Source organism: Nicotiana tabacum, chromosome 18, assembly GCF_000715075.1.
Source record: "Nicotiana tabacum cultivar K326 chromosome 18, ASM71507v2, whole genome shotgun sequence".
In the NCBI taxonomy this organism is placed as follows: Eukaryota; Viridiplantae; Streptophyta; class Magnoliopsida; order Solanales; family Solanaceae; genus Nicotiana; species Nicotiana tabacum.
In genome coordinates, this window is record NC_134097.1 from 90,943,279 (window position 1) to 90,964,156 (window position 20,878).

A 20,878-nucleotide genomic window follows, 5' to 3' on the forward strand; every position below is an offset into this window, starting at 1 on the left:
ATAGCCTGAGAACTCTGCGGGGTGCGTTGTGGCTGAGAAGTCTACAGAGGTGCACTCTCCCAAGTCTAGGGAAATCCCTCACCACATGGCATGTGTTACCACACTCAAAACAAGCTTTGGGAGGACGTGGCGGCTGTGACCGGATCGGGCCAGGTATGTTGGACTGACCCCTGAAAGCACCCCGTGCAGGAGGCGCGCTAGAAATCAGAGGTGTATAATAAGGCTCCTGAGGCCTAGAAGGAGCTGGAATACCACTGGCTGCTGGAAGAGCTTAATGAATAGGGCGACTCATATAACCTCTAGCATGACGACCTGCAACTGGGGCACAGGCACCAGAATAATGGCCTAACTCTCGAGACCTCTTGGCCTCCCTCTCCTCTCTCTCCCTAACATGCATACCCTCGATCCTCATAGCAATGCTCACCACCTGCTGATAAGAAATATCCATCTCCAACTCACGAGACATTCTAGACCTGATGCTGGGAATAAGGCCCTTATTAAACCGGCGAACCCTCTCGCAAACAGTAGAAACCAAGGTTGGTGCATGCCTAGCCAAACTAGTATAACAGACAGCATACTCTAAGACAGTCATAGCACCCTAGTGCAAATGCTCAAACTCTTCACACCATGCGTCCCTGGGGCTCTGAGGAACATACTCTCTCAGGAACAGATCTGAAAACTGAATCCAAGTCAGTGAAGCAGCCTCCTCCGGACTGTCTAACTCGTAGGTGCGCCACCACTCATAGGCGACCCCTCGAAGCTAGAAAGTGGTGAAGGACACCCTGCTCGACCCTGATATACCCATGGCACGGAAAATGCAGTAGCACTCATCTATAGATCCTAGAGCATCATCCGATGCTAGACCGCTAAATATAAGAGGCTTGTACTTCTTGAACCTCTCAAGCCTCAGCTGCTCATCCTCGGAAGTCGCTGCCCTGTCCTCGGGCTGATCTCGGACTACAGGTTGTACAGGAATAATCTTAGGGACCTGCTCAACATGCACTCGCTGCTCAGGAGTGAGGGCGACGGGAGTCTGTGCTCCTCCCCTGGCTTGAGATGTAGCTACAGCAAGGGGAAACAACCCTTCCTGAGCCAAAGTGGTGTACATGCTCATGAACTATGCCAGAGTCTCCTGAAGTGCTGGAGTAGTAGTAGGCGTATCAGGTGTCTAGGCTCCGGCTGGATCTGCTGGTGGTACCTCGGTGGTAGCTCGCGCAGGTGCTCTGGCTGCACCACGTGTGCATCCTCGGCCTCTATCCCAGCCCCAGCCTCTAATGGCTATAGTAGGGGGCGTGAGTGCCTGATCATCTCGAGTAGCGCGTGTCCTCACCATATGTGAGAGAATAGAAGACAGAAGTTTAGAATTGTGATGTCAAAATATTGCACGACAAGGAAATCAAATGAAGTGGAAATTTTCCTAACAGTTACATAGCCTCTCGTAGATAAGTACAGACGTCTCCGTACCGATCAGCAAGACTCTAATAAATCGGCTTGTGACTCATGACTTCTATGAACCTAGAGCTCTGATACCAACTTGTCACGACCCTGGTTCGCCCTCTGTGAACCATCATGATGAAACCTAGTTCCCTACTACTAGGTAAGCCTAATAATGTGGAAAACAACCAATTTGCGGAATAAAACAATTTTAAACAGAAATATAGTAATAAAACCGCATTTAAAAGTGTCGCTCGGCATACACGACATTAATACTCAAAAACTAATACATATTCCCAAAACCCGGAAACCCATGAATCACAAGCTAAGGATACTACATAGTGCTCTAACTCTAGAATAGTCCAAAACAAAGTAAATACAGAAGGGCGGTAACTACAATGAGAGAATGGAGGGAGACTCCTCGGTCTGCGAACGCGGAAGATATACCTCGAAGTCTCCGAAAGGTCGCCTCGCCTCAAGGATGGTAAGTCTGAGTCGAAGTACCTGGATCTGCATATGAAAAATATGAGCAAAAAGGGCATGAGTACACCACAGCGGTACTCAGTAAGTGCCAAGCCTAACCTCGACGAGGAAGGTCAGGGCCCTACTGAGGTTAAATAAAATATAAAGTTCGATAGTGTAGAACATAACAATATAAATAAGCACAGCAGTACAAGTAACATAAGATATAAAAGGGCAACAACAACTATTACAGAGACAAGGTAAGCACATAAAGAAGTACGGCTCAACACCAAAATAGAAATCGTGGATCTCCCAGGATACCGTCCTGTCCCAAATATACATATCCAATGGATCTCCCGGGATCCCGTCCCGTAGTCCAACTCATAGTGCCGGGGGATCTACCGGAATCCCGTTCCGTAGTCCCAAATGTAAATAACCAGTACAGGGGGGAATCTACCGGGTACATTCCTGTAATTTCATATAACTGTGCAGGGGGATCTACCGGAATTCCACATCCATAGTCCAAATGTAAACAGACAAGGGGGAGCTACCGGAATCCCACATCGATGGTCCCAATGTAAATAAACAACATCAACAGGAAGAATATTCAGAAATGTCAATTTTCATATTAAGGCAAACAAGTAATTCTTGCCTAGCATGCTGCACAGAATTTAGGTAAGGCAGTTGGAGCAAATACAATAATTAAATCACTTAGACATGCTTTCCTAAGCTTACAACAGGCTTAATAGTGCAAGTAATAAAAACAGGAAAGGAAACATACTAGTAATTACTTAATGAAAAACCGGATTTCCAATAACTAGCACAAGTACGCACTCGTCTCCTCATGTACAAGGCATCTAAATTACCAAATAAACCAAATCTTAAGGGGAAGGTCCCCCACACAAGGTTAGGCAAGCCACTTACCTCGAACCAGCTCAAATCAAATTCGAAACCACGCTCTTGCCACGAGTACTCGACTCCAAATGGCCCAAATCTATTCACTTCAATTTCATAATGCAAATAATACTTCAAGTAACTAATTTTACAATTAAATTCTAAGCTAATACGTAAAATTAAGTAAAATGACCAAAATGCCCCTCGGGCTCAGGACTTGGAATCGGGTAAAATTTACATTTCCAGAATCCTCACACTCTCACGAGTTCAGTCATACCAAAAGTACCAAAATCGGACCTCAATTGGTCCCTCAAATCACCACTCAAAGTTCTCTAATTAGTCAAGCCCTGACCCACAATTTACCATTGATTTTCCTTAATTTTTCATGCTTAAATTGATAAAAATTATTCCAATAACGAGTTTAGGGACCAAGGACCTTGCCCCAATGAACTACCCTGAAAATAAAGTGCTTCCCAAGCTTCTTCCTGTTTGAAATATGGTAAAAAATAGCTAAATTTCGCGAAGGCAAGTATTTATATGTTTCTGCCAAGCGATTTCCGCATCTGCGGCCCTGGGACCGCATCTGCTGTCCCGTTTTTGCGGACCAATGGTCGCATCTGCGACAATCACTAACTCAGCCTGATTTTCGCATCTGCAACTCCCCATCCGCAGATACGGTACCGCTCCTGCGGAAATTCCACCGCTTCTACGGCTCCTGCTGAACCTCCCCATTTCCACTTTTGTGATGCCAAATGCCGCTTCTGCGGCTCCACACCTGCGGTCCCGCACTCGCAAGTGTGGTTATGACAGAAAACTAGCTGAAGCTGCAACTCCAAACTCCAAAATCCTTCCGTCAACCATCTGAAATCATCCCGAGTCCCTCAAGACCTCAACCAAAGGCACCAACAAGTCTAATACCACTGTCCAAACTTATACCAATCCTTAAAACACCTAAAACAACATCAAAACAACAAATCAACCACGGATTCAAGCCTAAAATTCCCAAAACTCTAAAAATACGCTTTCGATCAAAAAGTCTATCAAACCTCGTCCGAATGACCTGAAATTTTGCACACACGTCACATTCAACACTACGAAGCTACTCCAACTTCCGGAATTCCATTCCGACCCTCAGATCAAAATCTCACTATCGAACCAGAAACTTCAAAATTCGACCTTTCGGCATTTCAAGCCTAAATTAGCTACGGACCTCCAAAACACAATCCGAACACGCCCCTAAGCCCAAAATCACCCAACATAGTAACAAAACTATTGAATTTCCATTCCAAGGCCGTTTTCACACTGTTCCCACTATGGCTTTCCAACACTTAAGCTCTCATTTAGGGACTAAGTATCCCAAAACTCTCCGAAACTCAAAATCGAACATCCCGGCAAATCAAAATAGCAGAAAATAAACACAGGGAAAGAAGTTAATAGGGGATCGGGGCATAAATCCTTAAGACGACCGGCCGAGTCGCCACAGAAATTAAAAGAAGAAGAAGAAGAAAAATGATGAAAATGAAAAAAAAAAGAAAAATTCAAAATCATGGTAGCCTAGGGTTCCCAATCTCTAGCTACGTTTTTCCAACATAGGGTCTCATTCCCTAGTCGTTGCTAGCATAACCTGGTAGTCTTTTTGAGTATAGGGTACCACTCCCTATTTGATCCCCCGCATAACTCGTGGACTTTTTCCGGTACAACCTGATGACCCTTCCCGCATAATCCGAGGACCTTTCCGGCATAACCCGATGACTTTCCCGGTATAACCCGTGGACCTCCCCGGCATAACCCGAGGACCTTTTCCGGCATAACCCGTGGACCTCCACAACATAACCCGTGAACCTTCCCGACATAACCCTTGAACTTCCCCGGCATAACCCGAGGACCTTTTCCAGCATAACCCGATGACTTTCCCAGCATAACTCGAGGACCTCCCCAGCATAAACCGAGGACCTTTTCTGGCATAACCTGATGACTTTCCCGGCATAACCCGTGGACCTCCCCAGCATAACCCGATGACCTTTTCCGGCATAACCCGATGACTCTCCCGACATAACTCGTGAACCTTCCCGACATAACCCGAGGACCTTTTTCGATATAACCCGATGACCTTTCCCATCATAACCCATGGACCTCCCCGGCATAGCCCGAGGACCTTTTCTGGCATAACCCAATAACTTTCTCGGCATAACCTGTGGACCTCCCCGGCATAACCCGAGGACCTTTTTCGGTATAACCCGATGACATTCCCAGCATAACCTGTGGACCTCCCCAGCATAACCCGAGAACCTTTTCCGGCATAACCCGATGACTCTCCCAGCATAACCCGTGGACCTTCTCGGCATAACCCAAGGACCTTTTCCGGCATAACCCGATGACTTTCCCAGCATAACCCGCGGACCTCCCCAACATAACCCGAGGACCTTTTCCGGTATAACCCGATGATTCTCCCGGCATAACCCGTGGACCTCCCCGGCATAACCCGAGGACCATTTCCGGCATAACCCGATGACCTTTTCCGGCATAACCCGTGGACGTCCCCGGCATAACCTAAGGACCTTTTCCGGCATAACACGATGACTCTCCTAGCATAACCTGTGGACCTCCCCAGCATAACCCGAGGACCTTTTCCGATATAACCCGGTCATTTTTCCAGCATAACCTGGTAACTTTCCCAACTTAGGGCCTCCGATTCCCATTTGATTTCATTTTAGATGTAGGGTCTCCACTCTCTAATCTCTTTTTCTCAGGGATACACAATCCCAATTTTATTGCTTTCAATAAAGAAATAGTTTAGATTTTGTTGCAATAACTCACGAAATTTTCCTAGCGAAAACTGGAGCAGAAAAATTTCGTTCGTTTCTTTGTTTTGTGCCTGAGTAGGTTTTTACCTTGAGGCATAAGTTTCGAGGCAACCAAAAGAAGAAATCTCGATTCAAATAAAAGGAAAGAAAAACAAGAAAAAAGAAGTGAGTTCTAAAGTGTAGAAGCGGAGTAAAGATGCGGACTGCTCTAGACATGATTGAAGTCACAAGCTTTGCATGTCTCGCCTTGATCCGAAGAGCTGAAGAAAAATGAACCAGCGTTCGCAGCTAACAAGCATCAAGATTCAGATCAGAGTCTGCATGAAGAACCAGCCAAAACTCAAGATCAAGCTTCAGAAGATTTATAGATAGGAATCTTGTAACTCGTAGCTAATAGGTTTAGTTAGTCTTTTTTATTTTGATTTGATGTAATAACAGGACCATGGAACGGAACCTCGACGGGACCTCACTCGACTCTCGAACTCATTATTCCATCATTTTCTGAACTACACGTGGTCTGATTCCTTTATAGCCAAGAATATGTAGTCAGCTCAGATACCAGGGCTCGATCACATTCTCGTTTCTCTTAGTTTTTGTTCTCCCTAAATAAGGGTCGGGTCAAAAAACCTATCTCGTCGTTCTTTGTTTGAAAACTCTTCGCATTTCCAGTCAAAGAGGGGCAGCTGTAGACATGTAATATTTGACCCTCCCCAAGATTTTACACATTTTAGTGTAAATATTTAGTTTAGGTTTAGTATCGCTCTCTCTTACTTTATTTTATCACAAAAATTAAAATTACAAAAATATTTTCTCTTATTTAGCTAATTAATATTTTTATCTATTTACTTTTAATTTGTCTACCTTACATAAAATTCAAAAATACAAAAATAGTTCCAGGAATATTATTTTAATGATTTTTCCATTTTTTATCTTTTAGTATGATATTTGAAAAATACCAAAAATAGGTTTGTTTTAATGGTTAGTTTTATTTTAATTGTTATTTTATTTAAGTAGGATTAATTAGTAAACGGTGTAATATTTTTGGTCTTGTTTTAGAAGAAAGAGTATGAAATTTGAAGGGAAAAAAGCCCAATTTCGGATGGCCCAAAACATTTAGCCCATACCCATTCCCCATTTGACCTAACCTAATTCCTATCCCTATAAAATAATGCCTAAATCCTTAAGCTAGGGGGAAAAAAGACCTAATATAAGAAAAGAAGCAGCAGCCGCAATCTGCAGATAGAGACCTACTTCCAACGTTTCTTTACCTTTGAATACAACCTTCAAGAGTTGTCATCGATCTATTCTATTGACTTTAAGAATCAAATTCTTGGATGGCGATTCTTTCTCACTCGCCATCTTCTGTTTAGTGCAGATCTTTGGCGCTGCTATTATTTCCTCTATCCTATTATATGACTTAATTGTTAGAGACATCTATCTCTGTGGAAATCGACTCTCTAGTCTTACATCAAAAGAAAAATTGATACAAAAATGGATTGAAACTGAGACGCTGGAGTTCAAGTTGAGTGTCCGTTCGTAGTTCTATTGCGGCTTCTGCTCGGGCTACACTGCTATTTTCTTATGGATGTTTTGTGTGCGACATTAACTCATTTGTACATCCAGACATATTTCATTTGAATTTTTTTTTGCTTCTGAGGTCTATTCTTCTACTATGTATTATTTTTACTATTATTTTCTATGTTGCTAGAATTTGATATTTGTTCAGAGTGCCATTTTGAGTCATTGAGATCACTATTGATGCTCTTAGTTTCATTTTGGTTCTTGTTGTTTTCTTGGCACCTTTCTGTTGAATATACGTATATATTTAAATCTAGTTTTTGTTTTTATTTTTTCATTTTTTTATTTTCGTTTTTTAATTTATTTATTTTTTCAAAAGATATTCTACGTAGTAGTTTTCAATTGTTTTATAGATTTGAGTAATTGTTTTTAAGAGTTTCTCTTTTAACCCTATAAAAATGTCCCGGTCTCATTTAGAGTTATGCCTTATAAGCAAATTTTTAATCTAAACTTTGTGGATCTGTAGTAAGAATAACTTTTGATCAGCAAATTCATGAAGTGAAGAGAAAGATAAAGATTGGTATTCTAGCGCATATGGGCTGTGTACGGTTTGGTAACGTGAATCTGGGATTTAAATATTTTATTCCTTTCATTTATTGTTTTATCACTTGTTATATCGCTAGGAGCATGCTTTGGCCGACCACATCAGGGCAGATGATCCTTTAGGCGCATTTTGAATTTATTATCGTGATTATGTACACGTTCGTGTGAAATGATTACGATTTCTAAAAATGAATATTCTTAGAAAATATTTTGGCGTGACTTAATCTATCATCGTGATTGTGTACACGTTCGCGTGACATATTTACGACTTTCAAAATAAATCGAGGTATGCGTTCGCGCAACTTCGACCAAAACTTTTTTAATAATTAATAAAGCGTGATTAATTGTGGACATATACGCATGACATGATTCTTGACGCGCCAAACGGAATGAGTACACGTACGCGTGACTCGTTTTCGGGTTAATTTCTTAATTAAAAGCGGTTAAAGAGATAATTACACATAGGTCCTAAAAATGAGTAGTTAAACAATTTAAGCCAAGTATAAATCGCTAAGCGACTGTGCTAGAACCACGGAACCTGGGAATGCCTAACATCTTCTCTCGGGTTAACAGAATTCCTTATCTTGAATTTCTGGTTCGCAAACTTTTAAATAAAGTTGAAAATTTCCTCGATTTGGGATTTAAAAATAAATCGGTGACTTGGGACACCAAAGAATAACTTATCCCAAGTGTTGACTCTGAAAAAATAATCTCATTTCGAATAATGTCACTTTAATTGGAGAAACTCCCTTATATACCCCCATCGGGTGGTAAAAAGGGAGGTGTGACATCCTACCTAAAAGAACCTCTTCGAAACATACGACCATTCTTATAACAACTCCATCTGTTTTGTTCGCTGTTGGATCTAGAACTACACACGACCTGATTCTCGTAATACCAGGGATATGTAGGCAACTCAAGAACCAGGGTTCGGTCCCCATTTTTTCAAATCACATCATTCCCCACTCAATTCGGCCAAAATTGGTCATTATTTTCTTTACCCGATAACTCTTTTATCATTCTCGGGTAAAGAGGGGCAGCTGTTGATACCCAATTTTGCCCTTAAATTTTCCCAATTAGTATATATATTTTCAGAATGTCATTCTGCATCATCATTCAATTTACAAGATTTATACAGATATTTTAATAATTTTTCATAATTTTTAGATCTTTAAAATTAATTTTCTTGCATTTAAATTATTTAAATATTTATTAATTATCCCGTAAATTATTTTATAATGACTTAATCAACCAAAATTAGTATTTGAATCCACATATATGTTTCATAATATTTTTAGTATTCGTTTCATATAATTATATTTGTATATTTACATAATTTTACAATAATAGCCTATATGTTATGCATAATAACAATTATTACATTATTCATGCTAAAAAGACATTTTTACATTTTTTTATAATGTTAATTTATTATTTTCAGTCATTTTATGGCATACGTAATATTTTATTATTTTTTAATTATTTTTATTTAAACAATTTCGTGTATTTAATTCTTAGCCCATTTTAGGCTAATTTCGGACCAAACCAGGCCCAAAGCAGCTGGCCCATTTCCATTAAACCGTTTTGTAGACCAAACCAAGCAACCCCTTTTAAATCCGGTCACGACCCGTTTTAAACAACTCGCCCCACCCCTATTTCGATCCTGGCCGTTGATCTCAAATGATCAACGACCCATAATAATTCCCCCACTTTCCTTATATCCCCTCATTCAAATCAACAATAACTACCCAGTAAAATCTCACATAGTGGGGTCATGGGAGGGTAATGTGTATGCAGACCTTACCCCTGCCCCGATAGGGCAGAGAGACTGTTTTCGATAGACCCTCGGCTCAGAAAGACGACCCCTCATCCAAATCCTAATATTATTTCCCCACTTCAGCTGCCTCTATTCTCTTTGTCCTCTCTTCTTCTTCTTCTTCTTCATAAACCCTAGTTGACGTATCTCTCAATCCTCTTTGAATCCGGCCCCATTATGAAATCCCTTCGTGATTCTCTTGCCTTATTCTGCTACCACTCACACGTTCATGGTGTTAATTAGTATTTACCTAACTTTAGTAAATGTGACCTGTTAAGACGGGCCTGATTTGGCTCCAATTTTGTGAAGATCTGGCCGATGTTTCATCTATATATACTCTATAATGAATGATTCTTGCCTTTTCGACCATATTCATGGCCATTGGACTCAACTAGGGTTTGAAATTTCTATTTTTCTTTTACCGGTTCTATTATTAATTGCATGTGATATTTTTCTTTCCTTATTTGTGTTTGATTATATATTTTCCATATTTGTTTGTTCGATTTGTGCCACTATATAACCCCTCCCCAATTTTCCCTTTAGACACCTAATTACTACTATTACTCTCACTATTCTCTTCTTTCACTCGTTCACTACTTTTGATACACTCGAATATCTTCTGAAATCGTTGAATTTTTTGGCTGGCTGAAAGCCAAGGTCATAATACTATCAAAACAACCTCCTCCGGTGCAAGCACTGCATGGAGCCCTCTTGAGGCTCTTTTGAACCTAGAAGCATCGAGGATTTGGGGTTCTCTTTAAATTGCTGCTACTGAATAACTACCAATATTCTAAACTCTGCACTCTTTTGATCATTTAACTTTGCTATTGGTTAGTGTCCTTGCCTTTTACAATTTTAACTATTTTCCTTTTTGTTGTCTATGACATGTGTGCTCTATATGCTAATGTTGTTTAAATTTTGTAAGCATGATTCAGTTTCCTTGCTATTCATGGATCTTTTCATTTGCTAGCATGCTTACTTCTATGCACTCTTAGATAATATGCCTATAGGATGCAACCAGACAATAACTTTGATAATATCGATACCATGGCTATAAAGATTGATAATTTAACCAGCTGCTCCATATCGATTGTACTGTTTCGCTTAGATAACATGCCTATAGGGATAAAGTTATAAAATAAATTTCAATTGTCAACTACTAGATATCCTTCCTCTAGGACGCTGCCACCTACCTAAGAAACTTGTCTATAAAATCAGTGTTGGTAATTCATGATTCTGGGATTGTTTCACTGCCTCTTTGCACAAACAATCTAGAAATCATGCCTATAGGTATGTAATCTGCAAATCAGTTGCCTGTACATTGCTAAAAATCGAATCATCTAGAAGCCATTCCTATAAGACTCACGACTATAATACGCCTTAGTTCTAAAATTGTCTACTGCATAACATGAAAATCTACTTGCATTCTTTTGTTGTTATGTGTGGAGGTTAACTTGAGCCTTTAATTGTCTTTTGTGAATTCCTATCTGTTTTGAATGTCGCTTAGTTTTATCATTTTTGAGCAACCTAAGTAAGTCTAGAACTACCCAAATAGAGGTTCAAAGCCTCCTGGACCATAGGCATGGGTCGGGTAGTGCACACACATGATAAGGTTTAGAATTGAATTAGAGCGCCTTTACGTAACAACTTCAACATAGTAATTGGGTAGCAGGAGATGATAGTCTGTTCCCGTTGAATAATATGATCAATCCGCTATCTTAAGGAAGTTTGTGAAGTATTATTTATGTTGCACGGGGTGATCCTTTAGGCTAAAAACTTAGAATCTCTCCCTCCACCCCCTCCCCTTCTTTTCTTTCCTTTACATACTTGTATCTGTACCCTAGTAACCATTAAGGATTAATACCAATTCCCATGTGCTATAATAAGACTCTATGATTTTTTTCTAATATATTTTTTCTTTTGTTTATTTGATCACCTAACCTAATTACGTAATCCACATAGTCTAAAGTTTGGTCGGGATCCACAGTTGTAGACGTCAAAGAGTGCCTAATACCTTCTCTTTGAGGTAATTTGAGCCCTTACCTGATCTTTGATGGCATTGACTAGTCAAACAGAGTTATTTGCAAACAGGCGCATTAACACACCTTAAAAATCGTTAGGTGACGACTCTCCTCTTTTAATACCTTCTTTTAAAAGAGTTGTCACATGTTGTAGCCTACTTTCTTGAGAAAAAAAGGCGCGACAATGGCTAACCATCAACTGACAAGCATTTAATTCCATTAAGACGTAACTGACGAGACTTTTCGTTCGTTTTATCATTTCTAACGTGGGGTATTGAGGTGAGAATCGAAAGCTCATATCATTTCTCATAGTCTACTCTCCAAAAAACGAGGGGACTATCTTTATACGGTAGAAATCGGACTTGTCTACTACATGGTATATCGAGCTCGGAACATGAGGGACTAAAGATCGACCTCCGATCCCACCGGGCCAGAACCTGAGATCAAAATATCCGTCCTTGAAGCATTGAGTCCATGACCTCGAAATCGACCCTGACCCTGAACGAGCTCGAGGAAACATTGTTAGTGTAACCAATAGAAGACCGAAATAACAAAAGGCTGAAATATCCGTGATCGGTCAGATATTACGGTAGGAATCTCAGCACGTATCAATAAGGAACCGGCAAATCAGCAAATCATGAGATTTTTACCTTTTATAGAATTGTACCTAAAGTAGGACTCTCTGCTATATAAAGGGGGTTTAATTACTTGTAAATCACGTTGTAACACGCATTCCAAATTGTTAATTTTTTTCTTTAAGCTCTTATTCTTATGCATCCTGGCTGATCAAATTGCATCCAATTCAAGTGTGGCTCACCCCCAAGGTTGTAACTATTTAATTTGTGTGGTTTGAATTTACTTTATCATATTCTATTTCAATTGCAATTTAATTTATCGCTTTGTGTTAATTTAATCCATGTATCCTTAAAACCACCTACATATTCAATATATATATATATATATATATATATATATATATATATATATATATAGACGTTCAATAAAGCTTCTATTTCATGGAGAAAAAGAAAGAGAGAGAGAGAGACGTCACTAAACCTAATCCCATTTCATGGAGCAAAATAAATGACGTACTTAGACTAAATTGTGTTGCAACACAATCAAATAGACAAAGCATAATGTTACTATGGCCTCTCAATAGCAATGTAAGGCTCATCACTATGGTTGAAGTAAGTCGCCTAGATTCTTTAAGCATCCTCGACTTGTCCTTAAAAGCATGAGACCAGGGGAGGCTCAACACATTTTGTGGCCTAAAGGCAAACTTTAATAATAGACCTTTAGTTATTAAATAAGTTAAGCGCACCCTCACACGCACACTTGCACACACAAATATATGTAAGAAGTTTCTTTGTCTATCTCTTGAGATGCAGAGTTGTTAATTTGTTTTTAATAATTAATTTCTTCTAATAATTTCTTCTCAATTTATAATATACAACCAATTCATTTAATATTCTTGAGACATTATTGATATTAGGTAAGAAAAATTCAAAAGACAGTATATACTTGTGAAGTAAAAATATAAAAATAAGAAATTTTAAACTGGAAAAAGACAATAGAAAATTAGATTAATAGATCTTGATTCTTGAATTTGATAACTTTATATCAAAATATAATTTCACCACCTAAATTGCTTGCCACAATGCTTGAAAGAATAAAAAAGAATATGCAATTGTAAGAAGGGAAAAATGAGAAGCATATACACATACTGGGAAATGGGGCCCCTAAAAAATTGGGGCATAACGCCTTGGCCTTATAATTGATGGCCTCCTCCTTCGGTCAGCCCTGCATGAGACAAGTCTGTTATGACAACAGAGTGAACCATATGTGCTCTCAACACGTGTACAATTGACTCAGATAACAAAAATTAAAATTTGAAGTTTCCGCTATTAAGAACACCCAAAACAGGATCCTAGGTACCTACAGAATAATTTCAAAGAGTAGGAAAATTAACCTCGATCTACTATTACGGGCACCCAAGACAATGTCCATCGTAGTTTCAGATTTTTCCATCTTTATATGTGGCATCAAACTCAATCGGCTTCATAGATTGGATCTAAGTATTACCCCTATTTAATTTTAATTAAAAAATAGCCACTTTTTATCCATATAATTGAAAAATAGCATTGTCATGGGGTTTCGAATTCCATAGGTGGAACTCTCATAGAGTTTCACTTGTAAAATTTGAAACTATTAAAACTATAATTATATTGTAATTGAGCTGAGTAAGCACATCATTAGTTAGTGTTAGCTAGTATAGTATGTTAGCAGTTTTGTTTGCGGAGATTGATTAGTTAGTAAAGTTCTTTTTTCCACCTGTATCTTAGATGTACACTTGTATATAGCTAAACAATACTTAATACAAGACTTAAATTTTCATTATCATAGTCAGAGACTCTCTACAACTCTCATTTCTCGAAGCTACTGAATCCTCCATTAGAGGAAATACAAAGCTTAGTCCATATCTATAATTTCGACATAGTATCACAGTGGAAGTTCTCTCATCGACCACGCCCTTCTTTGATTTTTTTGTTGATTCTAATCACTGAGGAACCTGGGTTCTTCGTCAACCAACAATTTGGGAAAAATCTCAATCGGATGCATGCAATGATGATTCATCAACAAATAGAAGAAATTGAGCTACACGAACATCAATCTAACTGATTTTGCATAGTTAAGACTGGTAGGTATGTTTGGTTTAGGTCTCGGGGGCCTCGGGTTGATTTCTGGTGATTAACAGATCATTTTGGACTTAGGAAAGATTGCGGATTTTCTGGTGTTCTCCGGTTCTGGTTTCCTTCTTCGCGTTCGCGATGGGAGTCTCGCGTTCGCGAAGAGGAACTTGAGGCAGGTGGGATTTTGTGATTCCCGTTTGTGATGGAGGTCCCGCATTCATGAAGCACTAAGGTAGTTGGTCTACGCTTTCGCGATGGAGGTCCCACGTTTGTGTAGAGGAATTGGCCAACTAGGTCCCCAGGCCCTTTTGCCTACGCGTTCACGATATTGGTCCCGCATTCGCATAGGGTCGAGTTGAGTGACCTTTCCGTTCACGATGAAGGATTTCTAGGCTAGAGTAAGTTTCTCTTCACGAACGCGGGGGTTCTTTCGCGTTCGCGAAGAAGGAATGTCTAAACAGTATTAAACATTTCAAAATCAAGGGTTTGGCCATTTTTATCGAAACTTGAGATAGAGAGCTCGGTTTTGGATGGGATTTTGAGGGATTTTTAGAGACATCGATTGGGTAATGATTCTACACTTATTTTTGGTTATATCCCACAAATATATCATTAATTCTATCCTTTAATTTTGGATTTGTGTTGAAAACTTTGGAAAAAATGAAAGAAGTTCTTCAACTAAATTTTTGAGTTTTGATTGGAATTTTGACATCGGATTTGGATAATTTTAGTACGAGTGAACTCGTGAGTGAATGAGTATTCATATTTTGTAACTTTTACCTGATTCCGAGACGTGGGCCCGGGTCAACTTTCTGGGGCGATTTTCTAATTTCTTGCTTAAGCCTTGATTTTATTAATTAGATTAGTTTCTTATAGTTATATTTATGGTATGCAATTGCTTTTGGCTAGATTTTGGCCATTCAAAGTTGAATAATCATGGAAAAGGCATTGTTACCAGTTGATTGAGCTTGATTCGAGGTAAGCAGCTTGCCTAACCTTGTGTGGGGGAACTCCCCTTAGGATTTGGTACTGTTGTGATATGGGAGCACCGTGTACGTGAGGTGACGATTGTGTACACGGGCTATTTGTTGTAAAATTTGATATTTAATGGATAATAATCTGTTTCAACTTAATTGAATTATACTAGCATATGTATTTATCCTGTTTAGCCTAGTTTCACATGTCTACGTATCTTAAATGCTTATCTGATCTTTGTGCAGCATGCTTAGTGGTCTTCCTGCTTTTTTCTTGATGTGTACTTGGCCTAAACTGTAGGATTGTCTTGTTGTATCTGTTATTTCCATTGTTTTGAGCTGCATATTTACTTTGGGACTACGGGACGTTATCCCAGGAGATCCCCATGCATATTTACTTTGGGACGGTATCCCAGGAGATCCCCATGTATATTTATTTTGGGACTATGAGATGGTATCTCAGTAGATCCCCCTGCATATTTACTTTTGGGACTACGATGTGGTATCTAGGGAGATCCCCTTTTGTATTATTCATGTGTATTGTACGATTATTCTTCTGTGATTTCCTTTTTGTTAAATTCTAGTCTTATTACACTGCAATATTTATGCTCTACCTTATTTTTATATAAACCAGTAGGGCCCTGACCTGGCCTCATCACTACTTGAACAAGGTTAGGCTTGGCACTTACTGGGTACTGTTGTGGTGTACTCATGCTACTCTTCTACACATATTTTGTGTGTAGATCCAGGTACCTCCTACCAGCCTCGCTATCAGTTGTGTACTTGCTGCTGCTCTAGAGAGTTTAAGGTACATCTGCCCGCATCCGCAGACCTCGGAGTCCCCCTCTATCCTTTTTGTATTGTTCCTCCTTTACTTCTTCTAGGTACTGATGTATAGAAACAACTCGACAAATTCATAGAAGCTTGTGACTTATGATGTTCCGGATCTTGGGGAAAAATCTGTGTGTATTCGAGTGTTGGTTATTGTACATGCCGAGCGGTATTTATATAAGTTATTTAACTATCTTTGGTAGTTAGTTATTAGAATTTATGCTCATTTTTATTATTCCACAAATGTTAGCCTTACCTAGTCGTAGAGACTAGGTGTCGTCACGACATCTCACAGAGGGAGGATTGGGTCGTGATAAGTTGGTATCAGAGCTCTAGGTTCATAGGTGTCATAAGTCACAAGTAGGTTTAGTAGAGTCTCGTGGATTGGTATGGAGATGTCTGTAGTTATCTTCAGGAATATATGGAACTATTAGGAAAATTTCACTTTTTTTGATTTCCTTGTCGTTCGAAATTATTGACTTCGAAATTCTAAATTTTTGTCTTCTATTCTCTCACAGATGGTGAGGACACATACAACCGGATTAGATGACCAGGCACCTACGCCCCCAACTAGAGCTGCCAGAGGCCGGGGTAGAGGTCGAGGACGTCCACGTGATGCAGACAGAGCACCCGAATGGGCTGCTATAGAGGAGCCACCAATATCTCTAGTCGGAGCGCAAGCACTGAGACGCCTGTTACTGTACCAGTTCTTCAGGAGACCCTTGCACAGTTCCTGAGCATGTTCAGTACTCTAACTCAAGTAGGGTTGATTCCCCTTGCTCTTGCCATATCTCAGGCCGGGGGAGGAACACAAACTCTTGCTGCCCGCACCCCAGATCAGCAAGTTTAGGTCGATTAGATTTCAGCAGTTATACCGGTGCTGCTAGTAGCCTCAGTTCAGCCCGAGGGTAGGGCAGCAGTTTCTGAAGAGGAGCATCGTAGGCTTGAGAGGTATAAGAAGTACCACCCTCCTACTTTCAGTGGTTTAGCGTCAGAGGATGCCTAGGGTTTTCTTAAGGAGTGCCACCGTATCCTCCGTACTATGGGCGTAGCAGAGTTGACTGGGGTTTCTTTCACTACATTCCAACTTAGAGGAGCAGCTATCAGTGGTGGCATGCTTATGAGTTGGTACTCCAACTGAGGTAGCTTCACTTTTATGAACTCAGTTCTCGGATATGTTCTGGGGAGAGTATGTTCCCCAGTATCTTAGGGATGTTTGGCGCACGGAGTTTGAGAAGTTGTTCTAGGGTGCTATAACTGTATCAGAGTAAGCGGTTCACTTCATTAATTTGGATAGGCATACACCACCCTTTGCTGCTACTGTTCGAGAGAGGGTACACGATTTATTGAGGGGCTTCATCCCAACATCAAGATTAATATGGACCGAGAGTTGGGGATGGATATCTCGTACTAGCAGGTTGTCAGTATTGCTAGGATATTAGAGGGCATGCTTGCTCGGGAGAGAGAGGATAGGGAGGCCAAGAGGTCTCAAGAGTCTGGCACTTATACTGGTACTTGTGGCCCAACTACAGTTCGTCATAGTAAGGGTATGTGAGTCGCCTTGTTCATTTAGCACTTCCAGCCTCCAGTGGTATTTCGGCTACTCCTAGGCCTTATGAGCCTTATTATGCACCGCCAGTATCTAGTGTACTTCATGTACGGAGTGCTTTCAGCGGTCAGTCCAGCAGATCTGACCCGAGCCAGCCACAACATCCATGCCATCCGAGAGCTTGTTGAGTGTGGTGACACTCGCCATATGGCGAGGGATTGCCCCAAACATAGGAGGGGGGCACCTCCACATACTTCTCAGGCATTGTGTGCTCCACTAAGCCCTTAGGCTTTGATTGTAGCACCAGTTGCTACCCCACCTGCTCAGCCAGCTAGAGGTGGAGGTCGGGGAGGTAGAGGTCACCCTAGAGGGGAGGCCATGCCAGATACTATGTCCTTCCTACCCGTACCAAGGCTGTTGCCTACGATTCTGTCATCACAGTTATTGTCCTGTCTGTCATAGAGATGCGTCAGTTTTATTTGATCCAGGCTCCACTTATTCCTATGTGTCATCTTATTTTGCCCTATATTTGCATGTATCTCGTGATTCTTTGAGTTCTCTTGTTTATGTGTCTACACCCATGGGAGATTTTATTGTTCTTGACCGCATGTATCGGTCGTATTTGGTTGTTCTTAGTGGTTTTGAGACTAGAGCAGATTTATTATTGCTCAGTATGATAGATTTTGATATTATCTTGGGCATCGACTGGTTGTTGCCCCATTATGCTATTCTTGATTGTCATGCCAAGACCGTGACGCTGACCTTTCCAGGTTTACCACGGTTAGAGTGGAGGGGTACCTTAGATTACACTCTAGCAAAGTTATTTCATTTCTTAAAGCTCAACAGATGGTTGAGAAGGGGTGTGACATGTATCTAACTTACATAAAGGATGTCAGTATTGATACCCCTACAGTTGAGTTAGTCCTAGTAGTAAGGGATTTCCCTGATGTATTTCCAACTGATTTTTTGGGCATGCCACCTGACAGAGATATCGACTTTAGTATTGATTTGTTACCGGGCACTCAGCCCATATCTATTCCTTCATATCGTATGGCTTTTTCTGAGTTAAAGGAGTTGAAGGAACAGTTACATGAATTACTTGATAAGGGCTTCATTCAACCCAGTGTGTCATCTTGGGGTGCCCCAATCTTGTTTTGTGAAGAAGAAGGATGGTTTTATGCGTATGTGTATTGATTATCGCTAGTTGAACAAAGTTACAGTGAAGAACAAGTATCCATTGCCTCGTATTGATGACTTATTTGATCAGTTACAGGGTGCCAGAGTGATTTCCAAGATTGACTTACATTCAGGTTATCATCAGTTGAAGATTCGAGAGCCAAACAAGACTATTTTCAGGACTCGGTATGGTTATTATGAGTTCCTTGTGATGTCATTTGGGTTGACCAAGGCCCCAGCAGTATTTATGCATTTGATGCACAGTGTATTTTGGCCTTATCATGACTCGTTTGTCATTGTATTTATTGACGACATTCTGGTGTACTCCCGGAGTCGGGAAGATATGAGCAGCACCTGAGGACTATGCTTCAGACCTTGAGAGAAAAGAAGTTATATTCAAAATTCTCAAAGTGTGAGTTTTGGATAGATTTAGTGGCATTTTTGGGTCACATAGTGTCGAGTGAGGGGATCAAGGTAGATCTGAAGAAGGTGGAAGCAGTGTAGAGTCATCCCAGACCTTCCTCAGCTACGGAGATCTGGAGTTTCCTTAGTTTGGCAGGATATTACCGTCGATTTCTAGAAGGTTTCTCATCTATTGCAGCACCTATGACTAGGCTGACCCAGAAGTGTGCTCCTTTCAGGTGGACAGAGAAGTGTGAGGAGAGCTTTCAAAAGCTCAAGTCAACTTTGATTACAACCCCAGTATTGGTATTGCCTACATGTTCGGGGTCTTATACTATTTCTTGTGATGCATTGCGGATTGGTCTCAGCGCGGTGTTAATGTAGGACCGTAGGGTAATTGCCTACGCATCCAGACAACTGAAGAACTATCATGTCCACGACCTTGAGTTAGTAGCTATTGTTCATGCCATGAAGATTTGGCGATACCATTTGTACGATTATACCCTCAGAACATTATTTACAATCATTACTCACCTCAATCCGATCAAATCTCTAGCTTGCGATGCCTTTGCCCCTCAAATCGGCCTCCCTTCGCGTCGAATCTATCCAAAATCAGAATCACGGTGTCAAAATATGCTAAGGGAACGAAGCCCAAGTGAAAATAATCAATATATGACACAAATCCCGAAATTAGCAAAACCCGACCCCCGGGCCCACGTCTCAGAATTTAAAATTTTTTACATCAATGGGTTCCTCATCCCCCCACGAGTTCATACATACCAAAAGCATCAAAATCCATCCACAAATAACCCCTCAAATTCCAATTTCTAGGTCTCCAATTTCAAGCCCTAGTTCTTCAATTTTTAGGCTTAGATTCCATGATTTATTAGGTAGATTTCACACTAGAATCGAGTTTTAAGTCCAAGAATCTTACCTCCAAGTGATTCCCCTTGAATCGCTCTTCAATCTTCTTCAAAAAGCTCCAAAAATGACCAACAATGGAAGAAATAAACCTCAAAATCGCGGACAAGACGACTATTTAAACCTTCTGCCCAGGCCTGAAATCCTACATCGCGATCGCGGGATATCCTTCACGATCGCGAAGCAAAAATTATCAGAACCTACAATTAACCCTATGCGAACGCGTAAAGTACCACGCAAATGCGATGCTCATGCATTCTACTCTACGCGATCACAGACATGGGACCACATTCACAAAGAACAAACTCCAAGTCAAAACCCTTGGTCCACTTAACTCTACGCGAATGCGACCTTATCCACGCGTTCGCGATCAACAAACTCGCCACCTTATGCGATCGCAACTCTACCTTTGCGAACACATAGAACAAACTGGGCTGCCCCCTCAAAAGCACTACGCGATCGCGAGACCCTCTACGCAATCGCGAAGAGGAAAACTCTACAACAGCTGAAGCTCCAAAATCTGAAACTCTCCAAAACATGAAATGGTCTGATTGACCATCCGAAACTCACCCGAGGCCCCCGGGACCTCAACCAAACATACCAACATATCCGATAACCTCGTTCGAACTTGTTCCAACCTTCGAAACGCTCAAAACAACATCAAAACACCAAATTCGCATCAGATTCAAGCCTAAGAATTCTAAAATCTTCTTAATTACGCTTTTAATCAAAAACCCAACCAAACCACGTCCGAATGACCTAAAAGTTTGCACACACATCCCA